The sequence below is a fragment of the Heptranchias perlo genome, chromosome 1, assembly GCF_035084215.1.
Source record: "Heptranchias perlo isolate sHepPer1 chromosome 1, sHepPer1.hap1, whole genome shotgun sequence".
Lineage (NCBI taxonomy): Eukaryota > Metazoa > Chordata > Chondrichthyes > Hexanchiformes > Hexanchidae > Heptranchias > Heptranchias perlo.
The window spans coordinates 189222870-189241745 of record NC_090325.1 but is presented as its reverse complement, the minus strand read 5'-3'; positions in this window follow the sequence as shown (position 1 = coordinate 189241745).

The following is an 18876-nucleotide window of genomic DNA, read 5'->3' as shown; positions in this document are numbered from 1 at the left end:
CATTCTCTCAGCGCCAAGGACCATCCTAGTAAATCTACGTTGCATCTTTTCCATGGTTCCAAAATTCTATTTAGAATGGGGTGCCACAAATTTCAAACAGTGCCCCAAATGTGGCCTAACCATTGTATTCAGTGCTTTATATATAAAGCACACAATCCCATTTAATCTTTTCATCACTTTTTTCATCAGTAATCCTACTAAAGATCTGTGTATCAAGACACCTAGATCACCATTGAAGATTATTATCACTTCATATTTTAATTCCCTGTTCTTTTTCCCAAAATATGCTACTTCACATTTACCTGTGTTAAATTGTATTTGCCACATATCATCCCACCCCCACCCGCTCCCCCCCCCCCCACAACCTAGGTCCTCCTGCAGTCTCTCACATCCTTCCTCGCAGTTTGCCTTGCTCCCTAATTTGGTACCAACAGCAAATTTTGATATGATTCGCTCTATGCTATGTCCAAATAACGGAGAATAAAAGAAGTCCCACTGCAGGCTCGCCATTAGCTGCATCTTGCCATCACTTTAATACCATGGGCCTTAATTGTCACAAGTCACTTGGTAGGCATGATTTTTGACAGTCGCATATACCATATATCCACTACATCCTCTTTGTGTATGTGCTCCTCGGCGAATTGATTAAATTAGTCAAGAACAATCTTCCTTCTACAAATACATCTTAACTGTGCTTGATCAGTATATACCTTTCTAAGTGTTCACTGACATTATCTCTTATTATCTCTCGCAGTTTTAATCAGGAAACAAACTTGCCTATAGTTACCAAGGCGTATCCCTTATTTGAAGAAGGTCGTAAGTGACTTCAAATATTAAAGTCATGCGCAACTTTTTTACCAATTCTGAAGAAGAAAATATAACTTCAGTCTGCAGAAAACTGAATAGTGAGACTCCAGTTTATGTAGCAGACAGACACAGGTAAATACTGACCATAAAAGTATCTTTGACTCACCCACCGGTTAAAATTGCGCTCGTCTTTTGGAGGACTGGTTTGGATTTGAAGTAGAAATAAACAAATACTTTAATGAAAAGGCTTTAAAAATGATCTTAATTTTTAGTCTTTATGGAAAATACATTTTAGGGCAGTAGAAAATCATTGTCAAAGGTTTTCACTTTCACTTCCCATTACAATGAGGTCATCCAAAATACGATTCAGTCGAGAATGTGATTGACAGCTAATCGCCTCTGACAATTGAACCAGTCATATTACATTGGCCAGGGCTTCATGCTGATTCAATTCACAATAGATCTTGACCCAACTCCCCCTCCCCCACACCTTCCACCTCTACATTGATTGATGAATAGAGGCAACCCTTACAATGAAGTGAAAGTATGCCGGTTGTTATCTCAAATGGAAATCAAAGGGATTTTTAAAAATATATATATATATATGTCTTTTAAATTGATGCACTGCAGCTGGAAAGCTATCTTTAAACAGGTCGAAAGCGAATTTCTTTAAGCAAATAGTTGATGTCGGAACTGAGGAAATGCGAAAAATAAATTTAAGCGCGTGCATGAATGGAATGTAATAGATGTTAGTCACACTTTATGAAGCTGGTGCTGGATCACATGAAACAGCATTACAGGATGTCCATTACTGTCTTTCCCTGTGCGGTCAACTCTTTCCCTGATGACACTGATCAATATTCCCGTTGAGAACAGATACTTTCTTGGCACGATTTCCTTTTTCAACCAGCATCAATAAAAAAAGGATTCCTTTCTTGTTCCTAAGCAGCACAATTGCTTATTTTTGCATTGGATATTCTTGCAAGCAACTGCTCTCTTTGCATCAGACATTTAAAGTCTGACTTCTTAAACCTCCACCATCACCTCCACCGAAAAGTGCGAGGAGCTCATGGACTTCTTTGTCACTAAGATTGAGACCATCCGTTCAGCTGCCTCTGCCGCTTCCCTCACTTCCCCAGCCCACCAAGCCAAACCTCCCCTAAGGTTCCCTCCTGTCCTTGCCCTGAACCCTCATCTTTCTCTAGTTTCTCTCCTATCTCCCCTCATGCCTTTTCCGAGCTCATCTTGACTATGAGACCCACATCCTGCTCCCTTGACCCTATTCTCACCAAATTTCTGGCCACCCAATTTCCCTTCCCGGCCCCCATGTTAGCTGATATTGTTAACGGTTCCCTCTCCTCAGGTACTGCCCCCCCTCCCCTTCAAATCTGCCATCATCACCCCCCTCCTCCAAAAACACACCCTTGACCCCACTGTCCTTGCAAATTACCACCCCATCTCCAACCTCCCTGTCCTCTCCAAAGTCCTTGAACATGTTGTCATCTCCCAAATCCGTGCCCATCTTTCTCGCAACTCCATATTTGAATCCCTCCAATCAGGTTTCCGCCCCTGCCACAGTGCTGAAATGGCCCTTATCAAAGTCACAAATGACATCCTATGTGACTGTGACGATGGTAAACTATCCCTCCTCGTCCTTCTCGACTTGTCTGCAGCCTTTGACATGGTTGACCACGCCATCCAACGCCTCTCCTCCGTCGTCCAGCTGGGTGGGACTGTGCTCGTCTGGTTCCATTCTTATCTATCTATTCGTAGCCAGAGAATCACCTGCAATGGCTTCTCTTCCCGCTCCTGCACCGTTACCTCTGGAGTATCCCAAGGATCTAGCCTTCGCCCTCTCCTATCCTCTCCTATTTCTGATCTACATGCTGCCCCTAGGCGACATCATCCGAAAACACAACATCAGATTCCACATGTACGTTGATGACACCCAGCTCTACCTCAGCACCACTTCTTTCGAACCCTCACTGTCCCTCATTTGTCACACTGCTTGTCCGACTGAGCAAAAAGTTCCTCCATCTAAATATTGGGAAGACCGAAGCCACTGTCTTCGGTCCCTGCCACATACATTCCCATGCCATCGACTCCATCCCTCTCCCTGATCACTGTCTGAGGCTGAACCAGACCGTTCGCAACCTTGCCGTCCTATTTGACCCTGAAATGAGCTTCCGATCGCATATCCGCTCCATCATCAAGAACGCCTACTTCCACCTCCATAACATCGCCCGTCTCCACCCCTGCCTCAGTTCATCTGCTGCTGAAACCCTCATTCATGCCTTTGTTACCTCTAAACTTGACTATTCCAATGGTCTCCTGGCTGGCCTCCATAACCCTTCATAAACTTGAGCTCATCCAAAACTCTGCTGCCCATATCCTAACTCACACCAAGTCCTGTTCTCCCATCATCCCCTGTGCTCGCTGACTTACATTGGCTCCCGGTCTGGGAAAGCCTCAATTTTAAAACTCTCATCCTTGTTTTCAAATCCCTTCGTGGCTTCGCCCCTCCCTATCTTTGTAACCTCCTCCAGACCTACAACCCTCCCAGAGCTCTGCGCTCCTCTAATTCTTGCCTCTTTAATTGCTCCACCATTGACGGCCATGCCTTCAGCTGCCTAGGCCCTAAAATCTGGAATTCCCTCCCTAAACCTCTACACCTCTCGACCTCTCTCTCCTCCTGTAAACCTACCTCTTTGACCAAGCTTTTGGTCACCTGTGCTAATATCTCCTTTTGTGGCTCGGTATCAAATTTTGTTTGAAAATCGATCCTGTGAAATGCACTTTTCGTTGGAGGTGAGGGTGGAGGGGGCAGGGGAGATGGGTTTTAGAAGACAGACTTTAAGGGCTCGATTTTCCCGGGAAATTGTGGGTGTGTTGGGGGCGGGGGGCTCCGAAAATTGGGGAAATCCTGTTCGGGTTCAGAAGCCAGCTCCAACCCGCTGACTTCCGAGTTCCCTACGGACGCACCTGTGTGTGCGCGGGCATCCCAAATCCGGAAGTCCCGCCAACTTTATGATAGTTAAAGAGCCAAATGTACCTTATTGAGGTACTTAAGGCACTTTAATTGTGATATATTAGGTAGTTGGAGCGATTTTTAACTTACCTGTGTGGCTTGCCCACCGCTTCTGATTCACACCTGATGAAACCAGACGTGAAGGGCCGGATCAGAAACAAAATAAATTAAATAGAAAACCATTGCATGAAGTTAAAACACAAAATCAACCTACCATTCCAACCTGCTCCGATGTCTGATGTCTCCCTCTCCGATCTCTCCCTCATCACCCCCCCCCCGATGTCCCCCCGATCTTCCCCTCTTCACCCCCCCACCGATGTTACCCTGATCTCCCCCTTCACCCCCCCCGATGTTCCCCCGATTTCCACCTCTTCACCCCACCAATCTCCCCCTGTTCACCCCCCGATGTCCCCCGATCTTCCGCTCTTCACCATCCCCGATCTCCCCCTCTTCACCCCGATCTTCCACTCTCCCCCCCGATCTTCCACTCTTCCAGCTTCGGATGACGTCTCGCTCTCTCTCCTTCTCTCCCCCCCACCCTCGCGTTGCAGCTCCTGACGGCAGCCAGACTGTCAATCACCCACCACCATTTCAAAATTGAGCTCTAAATTTCTGATGCAAAGGGAGCAGTTGCTTGCAAGAATATCCAATGCAAAAATAAGCAATTATGCTGCTTATGAACAAGAAAGGAATCCTTTTTTTATTGATGTTGGTTAAAAAAAGAAATCGTGCCAAGAAAGTATCTGTTCTCAACGGGAATATTGATCAGTGTCATCAGGGAAAGAGTTGACAGCTCAGGGAAAGACATCCTGTAAAGCTGTTTCATGTGATCCAGCACCAGCTTCATAAAGTGTGACTAACATCTATTACATTCCATTCATGCACGCGCTTAAATTTATTTTTCGCATTTCCTCAGTTCCGACATCAACGATTTGCTTAAAGAAATTCGCTTTCGACCTGTTTAAAGATAGCTTTCCAGCTGCAGTGCATCAATTTAAAAGACATATATATAGTTTTTAAAATCCCTACGTTAAAGGTGCTATGTAAATGGTGGTGGTGGTGGTTGTTGTTGTTGTCGTTGTTGTTGTTGTCGTTGTCGTCGTTGTTGTTGTTGTTGTTGTCAAGAGCGGTTGTTTCCATTTTCTTCCTTTCCTCCCCTGCAGATCGCTGACTCCTGCCGGGGTAAGGTTTCGTGGGCACGTGGGAGCCCTCCGCAACTCATTCTTTGGTACCTCCTCCATCCTTCATGCAGGAGCCTTGGTACTGACCATGGGCAGGCCATTCAGTTGTGGAGGACATTGTCACTGAGTCCAATCCCGACGTCAACACACATGTATTTTCCGGCATTAGATCACGGCGTAGAAATCAGGAGCAGGAAACCTGGCTGACATTTCAGCTCTCAAGCCCAGCGGTGATGGGAGTGGGGGTGGGGTGGGGGGGGAAGGACAATTTTAATGCCCAACTACTGCCCTAGCTGAAATCAGCTAACAGCACAGATCAGAGATAAATAATGGGGCCTTCCTGGTTAGTGTAAACCACAGCAAACAGTGCATTTGCCCACTAAGTTAGCTGTTAGATGTGGCTCAGTGGTAGCACACACATGCTTCTGAGCCAGAAGGTTGTAGGTTTAAGTCTCACTCTAGAGGCTTAAGCATAAAATCTATGCTGACACTCCAGTGCAGTACTTAGGGACTGCTGCACTGTTAGATGGTTGCTGTCTTTCAGATGAGATATTAAACCAAGTCCCTGTCTGCCCTCTCAGGTGGATGTAAAAGATCCCATGGTACTATTTTGAAGAAGAGCAGGGGAGTTCTCCCCAGTGGCCTGGCCAACATTTACCCCTCAACCAACATCACTAAAACAGATCATTATCACTTAACTGTTCGTGGGACCTTGCAGTGTGCAATTTGGCTGCCGTGTTTCCTATATTACAACAGTGTCTGCACTTTAGAAAGTACTTCATTGACTGTGAAGCGCTTTGGGACATCGTGAGGGCATGAAAGGTGCTATATAAATGCAAGTTCTTTCCTTCTTTCTTAAGTCTCTAGGGAGCTAACAAATGATATTTTTGATGGATAAATGAATGAGGATACTGTAGCACGATTTAGCAACTCTGGAACTGAGCTTTCGTAACAACACACTGCACATCGTCCACTCAGGTGTGAAGGGGTCCTACAGTACCTTTGTAAAAAGATGTTGTATTGCATCGAACACAGCATCATATCCTCAATGGTATAACCTGTATTTAATATACCCCCACCACCACCCCATCTATAGTGACCATCTAATGAACATCCCTTCCAAGACATTAATGATTATGAAAAGGCGTCTCAAAGGGGGTCATTATTTGTAGGTTTCATCATCTGTACATGGACCATGCACTTGGCGTGGCTGCAGTAGTAATGAGTCTTGGGGGAATAGCTTGATACTATAAGGGACCATGGGGAGACTCTGGGTCACACTTTCCGATTCTGTGCACCCAAATCAGCCGTTGACAGCCGAGTCCTTGGGTTTGAGATTTTACAGCTCAACTGGTCCACAGGCTCATCAAAATAATTGCCCACCTTATACAGCCAGTGATGTTCGACCAGAAAATTATTTCAAACCTTTTCACACTGCTTTTCACATGAGAAACAGACATGTTTGAGATGTTAAAATAATGAGGGACGTTATGAAATTTAATCTTTTTTTATTGCAGATGAATCAGTCAGCTCCAGCTTTGTTTCAAAGAAAGAATAGTGATTGCAGAAATACACAGCAAGTTTTAGGGATGCTGTTTGCTGCATTTGAAAGTAAATGTTAAAGGCGGCAGGGGGGAAACTGGTCAGTTACCTATTTCAGTTATAAATGCTGCAGTTAATGATCATTCTGAGTTAAGGATTTCTCAGTGGACCTCCTCAGTACAATTGTTTGTGAGATAAACATGTTTGTAAACAGATGGACTTAATACTAGAAAGTTGATGCTCCAGATTAATTTCTATTTCTCACCAATTGTCTCTCACCTTCACCCCTTCCCTCGTCCCCATTTCTCTCCTGAAGGCATTGACTCCTTGCTGGAGTATCCCCTTCCCCTCTCGAGCTTTCTGTTCCTCAGGACATCTCAAAGCTCTTCACAGGCGACAATTTATTTTTAGTAGTGTAGCCATTGTTGTTATGTAGGCAAATGTGGAAACACAGCAGCAAAATAAATGAAACAGTTAATCTGCTTTTAGTGGTGTTTCTTGAGGGATGAATTTTGTGTTCAAGTACTGCTGTTGGTCTTGACACCATGACCTTACGATTCAGAGGCAAGAGTACTACCGTAAGGTCAAGGGTGACGCTAGAATACTCACTTTGTTTAAACTGACACTGCCCAAGAAAGAAAGATATCTTTAAGAAACAAACTACAATAAAATAAAGCTTTGTCACTCTTGCACTGGAAGATAAAATTGGACATGGAGATTTCATATTTTTTTATTATTGCACTTGTTTTGGATCACAGCACTTATTCATACTTACACTTTATACTTAGATAGCACTTATACCTCGCTGGCATGGTGTGATAAAAGTTTAGTGTACATAATGTTGAGCGTCAGATTTTCCTCAGGCAGGGTGGGGTTGTAAAATTGTCCAGGGAGCTGTTCTATTGGCAGAAGAAGAAAGAAAAGAAACACTTGCATTTATATAGCGCCTTTCACCTCAGGACGACTCAAAGCGCTTTACAACCAATGAAGTACTATTTGAAGTGTAGTAGTCACTATTGTAATGTAAGAAACACGGCAGTCAATTTGCGCACAGCAAGGTCCCACAAACAGCAATATGATCAACGACCAGATAATCTGTTTTAGTGATGTTGGTTGAGGGATAAATATTAGCCAAGATACTGGAATAACTCCCCTGTTCTTCAAATAGTGCCATGGGATATTTTCCGTCCATCTGGTTTAAAGTCTCATCCAAAAGACAACACCTCCAACACGACCTCACTGGAGTGTCAGCCTAGGTTTTGTGCTTAAGTTTCTGAAGTGGGGCTATGAACCCGCGACCTTCTGACTCTGAGGTGAGAGTACTACCAACTGAGCCACGGCTAACACTTGATGGTTCCAAAATAGAAGAGCTCAGTGCAGGGGCGTGCAGTGTATTTTAAAAACAGGTTCTTCCCCTTTGTGAGTGTATGTTTTGTGTGTTCTACATTGTAATCCTGTGCTGCCTTTAGGCGGTTCTCCATAGATACATGCAAATTAGGTGGCTGCTGGGTTACAGGATTGAGATGGCTGTGTGGCTCCTTGTGTAGGGTCATAAGATGGTCATTTGACTGGTACTGTCATGTCCAATGCTGCGGTGACTGACTGGTGACTGGCCCTGCCGGCTTTCTAGTACATCTTTTGTCATTTGAGGTGAGATGGTTGCTGGATGGGTCGGATAAGGTGTCATCCTGAGAGGCAGCAGCTTCATCTGTGCCGACTTGTGGGCACGTCCTCAGCATGTCCATTGACCTGTAGGGAAGCAGATGAGAGCAGGAAAGCGCTATGTAATGGATGGCTCAACCTGAACCCCTAGCATGCTGCAACTGGCCAAGGTTGCCTGTGGTAGCTTCAAGTTTAAGGCCGCTAAAGCAGCTGTCTAAACATTCCTGAAAAATGACCTATGGTGCTTCTCTCATTTGGACTCCATTGTACTGCAGCCTCAAGAAGCAATCCTACATAACTGCATAAATGACCCCTGCCATTGCATCTTTGTAGCCGGCTGCAGGGAAGTGTTAAAAAAGTTCTCATTTTGATTCTCCCTCGGACTTTCCATCTCTGTCTACAGCCAAGTCTTTCATGAAATGCTGAGATTTGGAACTGAGTACGTGAGGATTGTGCCTTATTATTTTTTCATTTTCCATCACTGTTTATTAAAATGTATATTGACGACAACCCACCAGCTAAGTGCCAAAACTCCTCAGGAAGCGATAGATGATTTGCTTCATTTTCAGGCTTCCTGTTGCAATGACGCCAATCCTCAACTTGGAGCAGGCTAAAGCCATTTCAACTCCCCACTAGAGATACTTGGACCAAGTTCAAAACCAAAGATGGCAAAGTAATTTGAGGGATAACCTGGGGTTCCACAGCAATGGTTATTGATCTGCTCTTCCCCTGAACAGCTCACCCCATTATAAAATGAAGCAAGGAAGTGCTTTTATGAAGTGTAGTTGTTAGGGAAATGTGGCAGCCAATTTGCATACAGCAAGGTCCCACAAATAACATTAATGACCAAATAATCTGTTTTAGTGATGTTGGTTGAGGGATAAATATTGGCCAGGGCACTGGGAGAATTTCCCTGTTCTTCTTCGAATAGTACTACTGGATCTCTTACGTCCACCTGAGAGGGCAGATGGGGCCTTGGTTTATCATCCGAAAGATGGCATCACTAATATTTCAATTCCTGTTAGTGACTTCTACAACATTTTAATATTTTTGTGAATGTTCTACGAATGAAGTAAATTACCAAACAGCATTTTAACTAAACTTACTATTATATTCCTAGTCAACATGCTATAACATATGGGTACATTTTGGGGGAATCTACTCCAAGCATCGAATTTCGCTCGAGGCAAGCACAGATCGGAGAATCAGGTACGGAGCTCAGTGTGCCTGATTCTCAATGTTCCTGATTTTCCACACAGATTCACAGTGTTCCCGATTTTACTGTCATTCGTTTGAATCATCGGAAAATCAGTAGTGCCATGAATTTTTTAAAAATTCATGCTTGGGATGTGGGCACCACTGGCAAGGTCGGCATTTATTGTCCATCCCTAGTTGCCCTTGAGAAGGTAGTGGTGACCTCTGTGTCTGATTTTCCAATCCCGTCAAACAAAGCTCTCTGCTGGCTTTCACGATGTGGAGATGCCGGTGATGGACTGGGGTTGACAATTGTAAACAATTTTACAACACCAAGTTATAGTCCAACAATTTTATTTGAAATTCACAAGCTTTCAGAGGCTTCCTCCTTCCTCAGGTGAATGTTGTGGAAATGAAATCCTCGAACCCTTCGCATTTATAAATCACAGAACAATACCTGGTGATTACAGATAGTCTTTCCAACTGCCCGTTGCCAAGGCAATCACAGTGTGCAGACAGAGAGGTGTTACCTACAAGTTTCACGATGGGGAGGAACAAGGAAATGTTATAAAAAGCAAAACACAGTTCTTTGGTGTCTGGTGCGAATTGAATCACCAATTGAATGTTTTACCCAATTTTTTGTTTTCTGTAGTTTGGTGCAATTAAATGCTTTTAATACTTGTGCGTGAATTCCATTCTTTAAATTTCACACATAAAGGTAATGGATTACAAAAACATTTTGTGGCTGAAAGTGCCCAGGTCTAATTGGCAAAAACAATTGTGTTGGAGTGCAGAAAGCCTGTTACTATGATCAACATGCACTGTGGTAACAGGATTTCCCCAACCGTGATCAGATCAGGTGGAGATTGTCTTGAATTTACCAGCATTTTGATGGCAGCAGTCAATCAAACTAATGCAAATATTATCAAAATAATCCCATTGTCAATGTCATGACACTGTCTTTTCCCCCAGATCATCTGCTCCTGGCGCCTAATGCACTGCAGGCATGCCTACTCCAGACCCGAAATGATCTACTCTTACTGATCGACCTCAGGCTGCCTTGCACCAACCACTTTTATGTCACAACAGCGCATAATGTATTTGATAAATCAGGTGGCACAGTTTTTAATTTTTTTAATCTCATGTTTTTCATACTTTTGCTCCTCTACCTTTTGGTACCACTCAAAGTCATATAAATTCTTCCCTGCAGTTAAGCCTTTTTCTGGACACTGGATAAATGTGCCCCCATTTTTTAAGGGGCACAACTAATGAAAGAACTTAACCATTAAAAAAAAGGAATGAAGGAAACATTCAAAACTAAATGATAACGTTGCTCCCAGTGTCCACTGAATGCTCCAGTCACTTGTGGTGCCCACTGGTCGCAGAAGGCCTCAAGCGTATGGCGGACACCACATGCGCCCTCTCCACCCGGGCACAGACCACACTGAATGATCCCACTGACAGCTGCCTCATGCTCGATGGTAGCCAAGTTTTCCACAGGCACCTGATTTGTTTCATTCCATCTACGATGTGGTTCTGCATCATAAAGCTGCAGTGCCTGACAGTGCAAGGTTACTAATTAAACTCACTGCATTGAGATTTTCCTCTCCTTCATTTAGTTTCTCAAGCTGTCCCTTCCTGTATGTTTAACAATGTTCCTCTATTCCTAGCTCTCACATGCAGCCAATATGGCCGTCACAGGTAAAGTGCCTCAAATACCCCAATGAGATATATGGTGGTTTATATCTTACTGTATGTAGTATCTATAATAATGTCAGCTTGGAATGACTGTCACATCTACGTGAAGCAAAGCAAACCCTGAAGCACCTTTGAGGATAGGTAGTGACTGAAAGAGGTAGTTGTTGAAGATTACCGGCAGCTTGAGTTAATGTTCTTTCGAAAGCAAGGAATAAGCTTTGTCTGCCACTTGCCCCTCTCCTTATTCATAATCCTGAAACCCTCATTATGAGATTGTAATTAGTACCAGTAGGATGAAGCCTACTTTATGAAGTCTGAAAAGTGTACACGGAACCTAATTGCCGTTGCAATTGGCAGAGCAACTGGTTCAACACTGCTTATAAACACAAAATTAGTGTTACTTCTGTTGTGAGACAATTATTCCGGTTTTATACTGGAACAGGGGGTATTGAGACAAAATATATATAATCGTGAATCTCCTGTGCTGTTGCTCGTGATATAATTTGGATGACAAGCTGTTTTATATCAACAGGAGCATTATGCTACATCAGGTGCAATGTATTATTCTACATCTTGGGTGCAGCTTGTGCCTTTCAAGCCACAATTTCTAACTGCTGTTAAGTAAGCACAGGGTGAGTTCAATCAGAGTTTAATTGTAGACTGGAAAGAGTTTGTTACTTTCAGACTTTAGGGAGGTGATCTTAGGAGGCAAATACGGGTGCGTTGGGGACAGGGGGGGCTCCGAAAATCGCTCCAACCCGCCGGCTTCCGAGTTTCCTTGGGACCCACCTGTTTGCGCGCAGGCAACCCGAAAACAGAAGTCTCGCCGGCAATTAAAGCCGGCAGGATAACAGTTAAAGAACCAAATGTACCTCATTGAGGTATTTAAGGCACTTTACCTGTGACAAATGAACGTTAGAAAGATTTTTAACTTACCTGGGCGGCTTGCCCACCGCTTCTGATTCCTGCCTGGTGAAACTGGATCAGGAAAAAAGAAACTAAATATATTAAATGAAAAACCATGCAATGAAGTGAAAATACTAAATACACCTACCTTTGAAACCTGCTCCAACGTCCGATGTCTCCCACTCCGATGTCCCCCTCTTCATCCTCCCGATGTCCCCCTGATCTCACCCTCCCGATCTTCCCCCGATATCCCCCCGATCTCACCCTCCTGATCTTCCCCCGATGTCCCCCCGATCTCACCCCCCCGATGTCCCCCCGATCTTCCCCTCTCCACCCCCCCGATCTTCCCCTCTCCCCCCACCCCCTCGGTCTTCCAGTCCAGTGCCGGATGACCTCTGGTTTTCTCTCTTTCCCATCCCCCCCTCGCGTTGCAGCTCCTGATGGCAGCCAGCCAGTTAATCAGTCTAGCTGCTAGACGTGAAAACCAGGGAGGACGTTAACTACTATCAATCAACGTGCGATCGCATCGGAAACGGTAAGTTTGGTTCATGCGGGTTTGCCACATGCCCAATTGCCACCCCGCTGCCATCCCGCCTCCCCGCTAATATCGGGACCCAGGTCTTTTTCTCTCTTTTTAAAAAAATTGTTACAGGTACAAAGCAAAGTGTGACATCTGGAATGTGACAGAGATACACAACATGCAACATTTTTATATACATATATTAGCAGTTCTCCCGTGTCATTGCTCACAGTGAGTCAGAGGTTACGCTGAGATTGCATTTCAAGGGTGCTGGGATAAGGATGAGGAGAGGGATGCCCATCTCCAATAATAGAAGGCCCCCATCCCTGGCCTGTGCTGATTCCCCGATGGTTTACTGGGGAAAGGCATCGAACCCTGGTCTTTGGCAAGGTTAGCCCCCAGCGGGCATGCTGGGTGGGAAGGACAGCGAGAGAGGAAGATGAGAAGATTGTAAGGAGACAGCAATCAACACCTCGATGGGCCCATCGAAGACTGCCAAGAGAGGCACATAGTATATCTGTGGGCTCATTCAAGGGGGATTCAAGCCTGGAACGGTGGCAGGGAATTAGGAAGACAGGGGAGTAGTGATTTTTGGAATAGAGAATAGGGGAGGTGCAAAGTACCAAAGAGGAGAGAAATTAAAAGTGGAATGGCTGGGTTACTGGAAGGGGAAGATACAGAAGAGAAAGGTTCAAGTGGGGCCAAGATTAAAGAAGGGAGATAGAAGTGATGGGCTCAGGTCCGGACCAGCAGCAAAAATGGGCACACAAGTGGACACAGAGGGAATTCAGGTTACATAAGCATGGCAGAAATTAGAAGAGACGTAGCCTGGTCGGAAACTGAGGAACTTCCCTCCAGGTGCCTTGTATCAAATGGATAAAAAATTGTTACACTCTGTACAATTACAATATCTAATTCACCAACTTTCAGCCCAAAGGCGCAAAATTTCATTGGGTCAACAACCTCACCAAACACTGAAACACTACAAAGCAAGGCTCAAAAATTCAACAGAAGTTGTCCTTATTTTAGTGAGTCTCCCTCTGTCGGTTCAGTGGGTAAAGGCACTGATCCCTGGCCTGTGCTGGTTCCCTGATGGTTTACTGGGTAAAGGCCCTGATCCCTGGTCAGTGCTGGTTCCCTGATGGTTTACTGGGTAAAGGCCCTTATCACTGGTCAGTGCTGATTCCCTGTTGGTTTACTGGGTAAAGGCCCCAATCCCTGGTCTGTGCGAATTCCCTGAGCTGGGAACCTCAACTCTCAAAATTTGCCTCAAAACAGGTCATAACCAATTTCCACCCTGTGATTTTGGATTTTCTGACCACAGATTTTCCCTGACCACCGTCAAAATAGAAAGACTTGTATTTATATAGTGCCTTTCACAACCTCTGGACGTCCCAAAGCGCTTTACAGCCAATGAAGTACTTTTGAAGTGTAGTCACTGTTGTAAGGTAAGAGATGCAGCAGCCAATTTAAGCACAGCAAGGTCCTGCTCAAGGTCCAACCTTATCACTCCATACCGATGTGCTGAGCTTTGGAGTGTCAGATACAGATCGCAGCCAACAGTGCTGTACCTTTGACAGAATGAGGGGTAAAAAAAAACCTCTATAAATATAAATGCTGAACGTCTTCAAGATTTCATCAGTCTGTGTCCAGTGCCTCACAATAAACTAACAATTACTTATATATTACTTGAGTGGAAATAGGTAACAGACATCATCAAATGTACTGTTTTGAACGTGGTTTGCAATTAGTGGCTTGAGTTATGCTTGAATACTTTGTGTTAACCCCAGTTGTGTTCCTAAAGGGTGCTTGGCATATACCATGGTCCACTCAGTCTGTCCCGGACAGCTTGGAACTATGATTTGATGCCACTTATGGTAATATAGTTAATGTAGTGATGACTAATTAGGCATTACTGTGTGATCCTTAACAATTTCACTGGATCTGTGCGAAATTATTAAGAATTAGACAGTAATTCCTAAGTAGTCGTCACCATTCCCATTTGACACCTAATTGGATATTACCTCAAAAGATATTAAGGTTTTACCATCATGCAAGGCCTACTGGGATATAAAGGGATACTTAAGTGGTGACCCGAGTTTAATTAGCCAGAATTCCGAGCAGACAGACTCTGCTAGCAGGATGTAAGCAATAGCCCAGGGTAAACCAGAAGGCTGTTAAATGGAGGGCTGTGCTATGGGGACGTGGCTCAGTAAATTGCTAGGCCATGTGTTGCACTGTATGCAGGCCAGGGAGAGAATTGGTTACAGACTGCCTTGGGCAGCAAGCAGGTTTTTGACACTTGAGGTTCATCCATAGAATCATAGAATCATAGAAAGTTATGGCACAGAAGGAGGCCATTTGGCCCATCGTGTCTGTGCCGGCTGTAAAACAGCTATCCGGCTTAATCCCAATTTCGAACATTTGGTCCGTAGCCCTGTAGGTCACGGCACTTCAAGTGCACATCCAAGTACTTTTTAAATGAGTTGAGGGTTTCTACCTCTACCACCCTTTCAGGCAGTGAGTTCCAAACCCCCACCACCCTCTGGGTGAAAAAATTTCTCCTCAGCTCCCCACTAATCTTTCTACCAATTACTTTAAATCTATGCCCCCTGATCACTGACCACTCTGCTAAGATAAATAGTTCCTCCCTATCCACTCTATCTAGTCCCGTTATAATTTTATTTACCTCAATTAAATCTCCACTCAGACTCCTCTGTTCCAATGAAAACAACCCCAGCCTATCCAAATTTTCTCATAGCCTAAATTCTCCAGCCCTGGCAACATCCTCGTCCATCTCCTCTGTACCCTCTCTAGAGCAATCACAACTTTCCTGTAATGTGGTGACCAGAACTGTAAGCAGTACTCAAGCTGTGACCTAACCAATGTTTTATACAGTTCTAACATAACCACCCTGCTCTTACATTCTGTGCCTCAGCTAACAAAGGAAAGTATCCCGTATGCCTTTTTAACCATTTTATCTACCTCTTCTGCTACCTTCAGGGATCTGATCCAGATCCGGAAAATGTTATAATGAGCTCTGAGACTAAAATAAAGACAACTTTACAACAGGAATCAGAGACAAAACTAAAGCTGTTCATGCAGAAAATTCTCCTTGAAGAAGAAATGTTTGCCAATAGTGTAAAACAAAACAAACATGTACTGCAACTTTGGTATTATCATAGAATCATTGAAAAGTTGCAGCACAGGAGGAGACCATTCAACCCATTGAGCCCACGCCATGATGTGAATTAAGATAGATTCACTTCAGTGCTACACTTGTATTGCTAATGCAGCCTTAGAAGAATGCACATCCTGTGACTTTGAATATTCAACACATGAAATTGTTATTTATTAGTGTTCAACAGACAATCGGGGCATCTCTTCTGAATGCAAACAGCAATATCATCCCTAGTCCATATCCAATTACATTTTGGTGGATTTCTTATGCAGGGCAGCTAGTTATTAACACAGGTTTATATTTAGCTCCCCTATAGGCACATTATCGTGTGAATTTTCTCAGCCACCATAATTTCTTAAATTAATTCCCTTTCCCTGGCCACTGACTCAGTCTATAGAAGACTGTCTGCAACCTCAGAGTTCTGTTCAGACACAAGCTGAGCTTCTAACCCCATATCCTCTCCATCACGAAGTCAACCTACTTGCCTCTGCCCCTAGCTCAGCCCATCATAAAAACCTCGATAAATATAAATGCTGAACGTCTTCAAGATTTCGTCAGTCTGTGTCCAGTGCCTCACAATAAACTGCATTACTTATATATTACTTGAGTGGAAATAGGTAACAGACATCATCAAATGTACTGTTTTGAACGTGGTTTGCAATTAGTGGCTTGAGTTATGCTTGAATACTTTGTGTTAACCCCAGTTATATTCCTAAAGGGTGCTTGGCATATACCATGGTCCACTCAGTCTGTCCCGGACAGCTTGGAACTATGATTTGATGCCACTTATGGTAATATAGTTAATGTAGTGATGACTACTTAGACATTACTGTGTGATCCTTAACAATTTCACTGGATCTGTGCGAAATTGTCAAGGATTAGACAGTAATTCCTAAGTAGTCGTCACCATTCCCATTTGACACCTAATTGGATATTACTTCAAAAGATATTAAGGTTTTACCATCATGCAAGGCCTACTGGGATATAAAGGGATACTTAAGTGGTGACCCGAGTTTAATTAGCCAGAATTCCGAGCAGACAGACTCTGCTAGCAGGATGTAAGCAATAGCCCAGGGTAAACCAGAAGGCTGTTAAATGGAGGGCTGTGCTATGGGGACGTGGCTCAGTAAATTGCTAGGCCATGTGTTGCACTGTATGCAGGCCAGGGAGAGAATTGGTTACAGACTGCCCTGGGCAGCAAGCAGGTTTTTGACACTTGAGGTTCATCCATAGAATCATAGAATCATAGAAAGTTATTGCAAAGGAGGCCATTCAGCCCATTGTGTCCCTGCCGGCCGAAAAAGAGCTATCCAGCTTAACCCCACTTTCCAGCACATGGTCTGTAGCCCTGTAGGTCACGGCACTTCAAGTGCACATCCAAGTACTTTTTAAATTAGTTGAGGGTTTCTGCCTCTACCACCCTTTCAGGCAGTGAGTTCCAGATCCCCACCACCCTCTGGATGAAAAAAAATCTCCTCAGCTCCCCTCTACTCCTTCTACCAATTACTTTAAATCTATGCCCCTAGTCACTGACCACTCTGCTAAGGGAAATAGATCTTCTCTATCCACTCTATCTCGTCCCGTCATAATTTTGTATACCTCAATTAAATCTCCCCTCAGCCTCCTTTGTTTTAAAGAAAACAACCCCAGCCTATCCAATCTTTTCTCATAGCTAAACTTCTCCAGCCCTGGCAACATCCTCGTCAATCTCCTCTGTACCCTCTCTAGAGCAATCACAACTTTCCTGTAATGTGGTGACCAGAACTGTAAGCAGTACTCAAGCTGTGACCTAACCAATGTTTTATACAGTTCTAACATAACCACCCTGCTCTTACATTCTGTGCCTCAGCTAACAAAGGAAAGTATCCCGTATGCCTTTTTAACCATTTTATCTACCTCTTCTGCTACCTTCAGGGATCTGATCCAGATCCGGAAAATGTTATAATGAGCTCTGAGACTAAAATAAAGACAACTTTACAACAGGAATCAGAGACAAAACTAAAGCTGTTCAGGCAGAAAATTCTCCTTCTTGAAGAAGAAATGTTTGCCAATAGTGTAAAACAAAACAAACATGTACTGCAACTTTGGTATTATCATAGAATCATTGAAAAGTTGCAGCACAGGAGGAGGCCATTCAACCCATTGCGCCCACGCCATGATGTGAATTAAAATAGATTCACTTCAGTGCTGCACTTGTATTGCTAATGCAGCCTTAGAAGAATGCACATCCTGTGACTTTAAATATTCAACTCATGAAATTGTTATTTATTAGTGTTCAACAGACAATCAGGGCATCTCTTCTGAATGCAAACAGCAATATCATCCCTAGTTCATATCCAATTATATTGTTGCTGGATTTCTTATGCAGGGCAGCTAGTTATTAACACAGGTTTATATTTAGCTCCCCTATAGGCACATTATCGTGTGAATTTTCTCAGCCACCATAATTTCTCAAATTAATTCCCTTTCCCTGGCCACTGACTCAGTCTATAGAAGACTGTCTGCAACCTCAGAGTTCTGTTCAGACACAAGCTGAGCTTCTAACCCCATATCCTCTCCATCACAAAATCAACCTACTTGCCTCTGCCGCTAGTTTAGCCCATCTTGCACTGAAAGCCTCATTCATGCCTTTGTCACCTCTAGACTTGATTTCTCCAATGTTCTCTTGGCTGGCCTCCCATCCTGAACCCTCCATAAACTTCAGCTCATCCCAACCTTGGCTGCCTGTATCCTATCCCACACTAATTCAAACCTGCCCATCATCCCTACCCTTACCGACCTACACCGACATCCAGTCACCCAATGCCTCAAATGTAAAATTCTCATCTTGTGTTTAAATCCCTCCATGGTCCAGCCCTCACTGTCTGTGTAACCAATTCCAGGCCTACAATCCCCCACACCCCCCAAACTCTCCATTCTGCTGACTCCGGCCTCGTGCATCACCCCATTCACCCTATCATTGGCTGCTGTGCCTTCAGCCGCTTAGACACAACGCTTCCTAAACCCCTACACCTCTCTGCCTCCATCTCCTCCTTTAAGATGCTCCTTAAAACCTATTTCTTTGACCAGGGTTTTAAGCACCCTTCCTATTCTCTCTCCTTCTTTGGCCTGGTATCCATTTTCCTTATGTCTCTGTGAAGCGGCTTGGGACATTTTT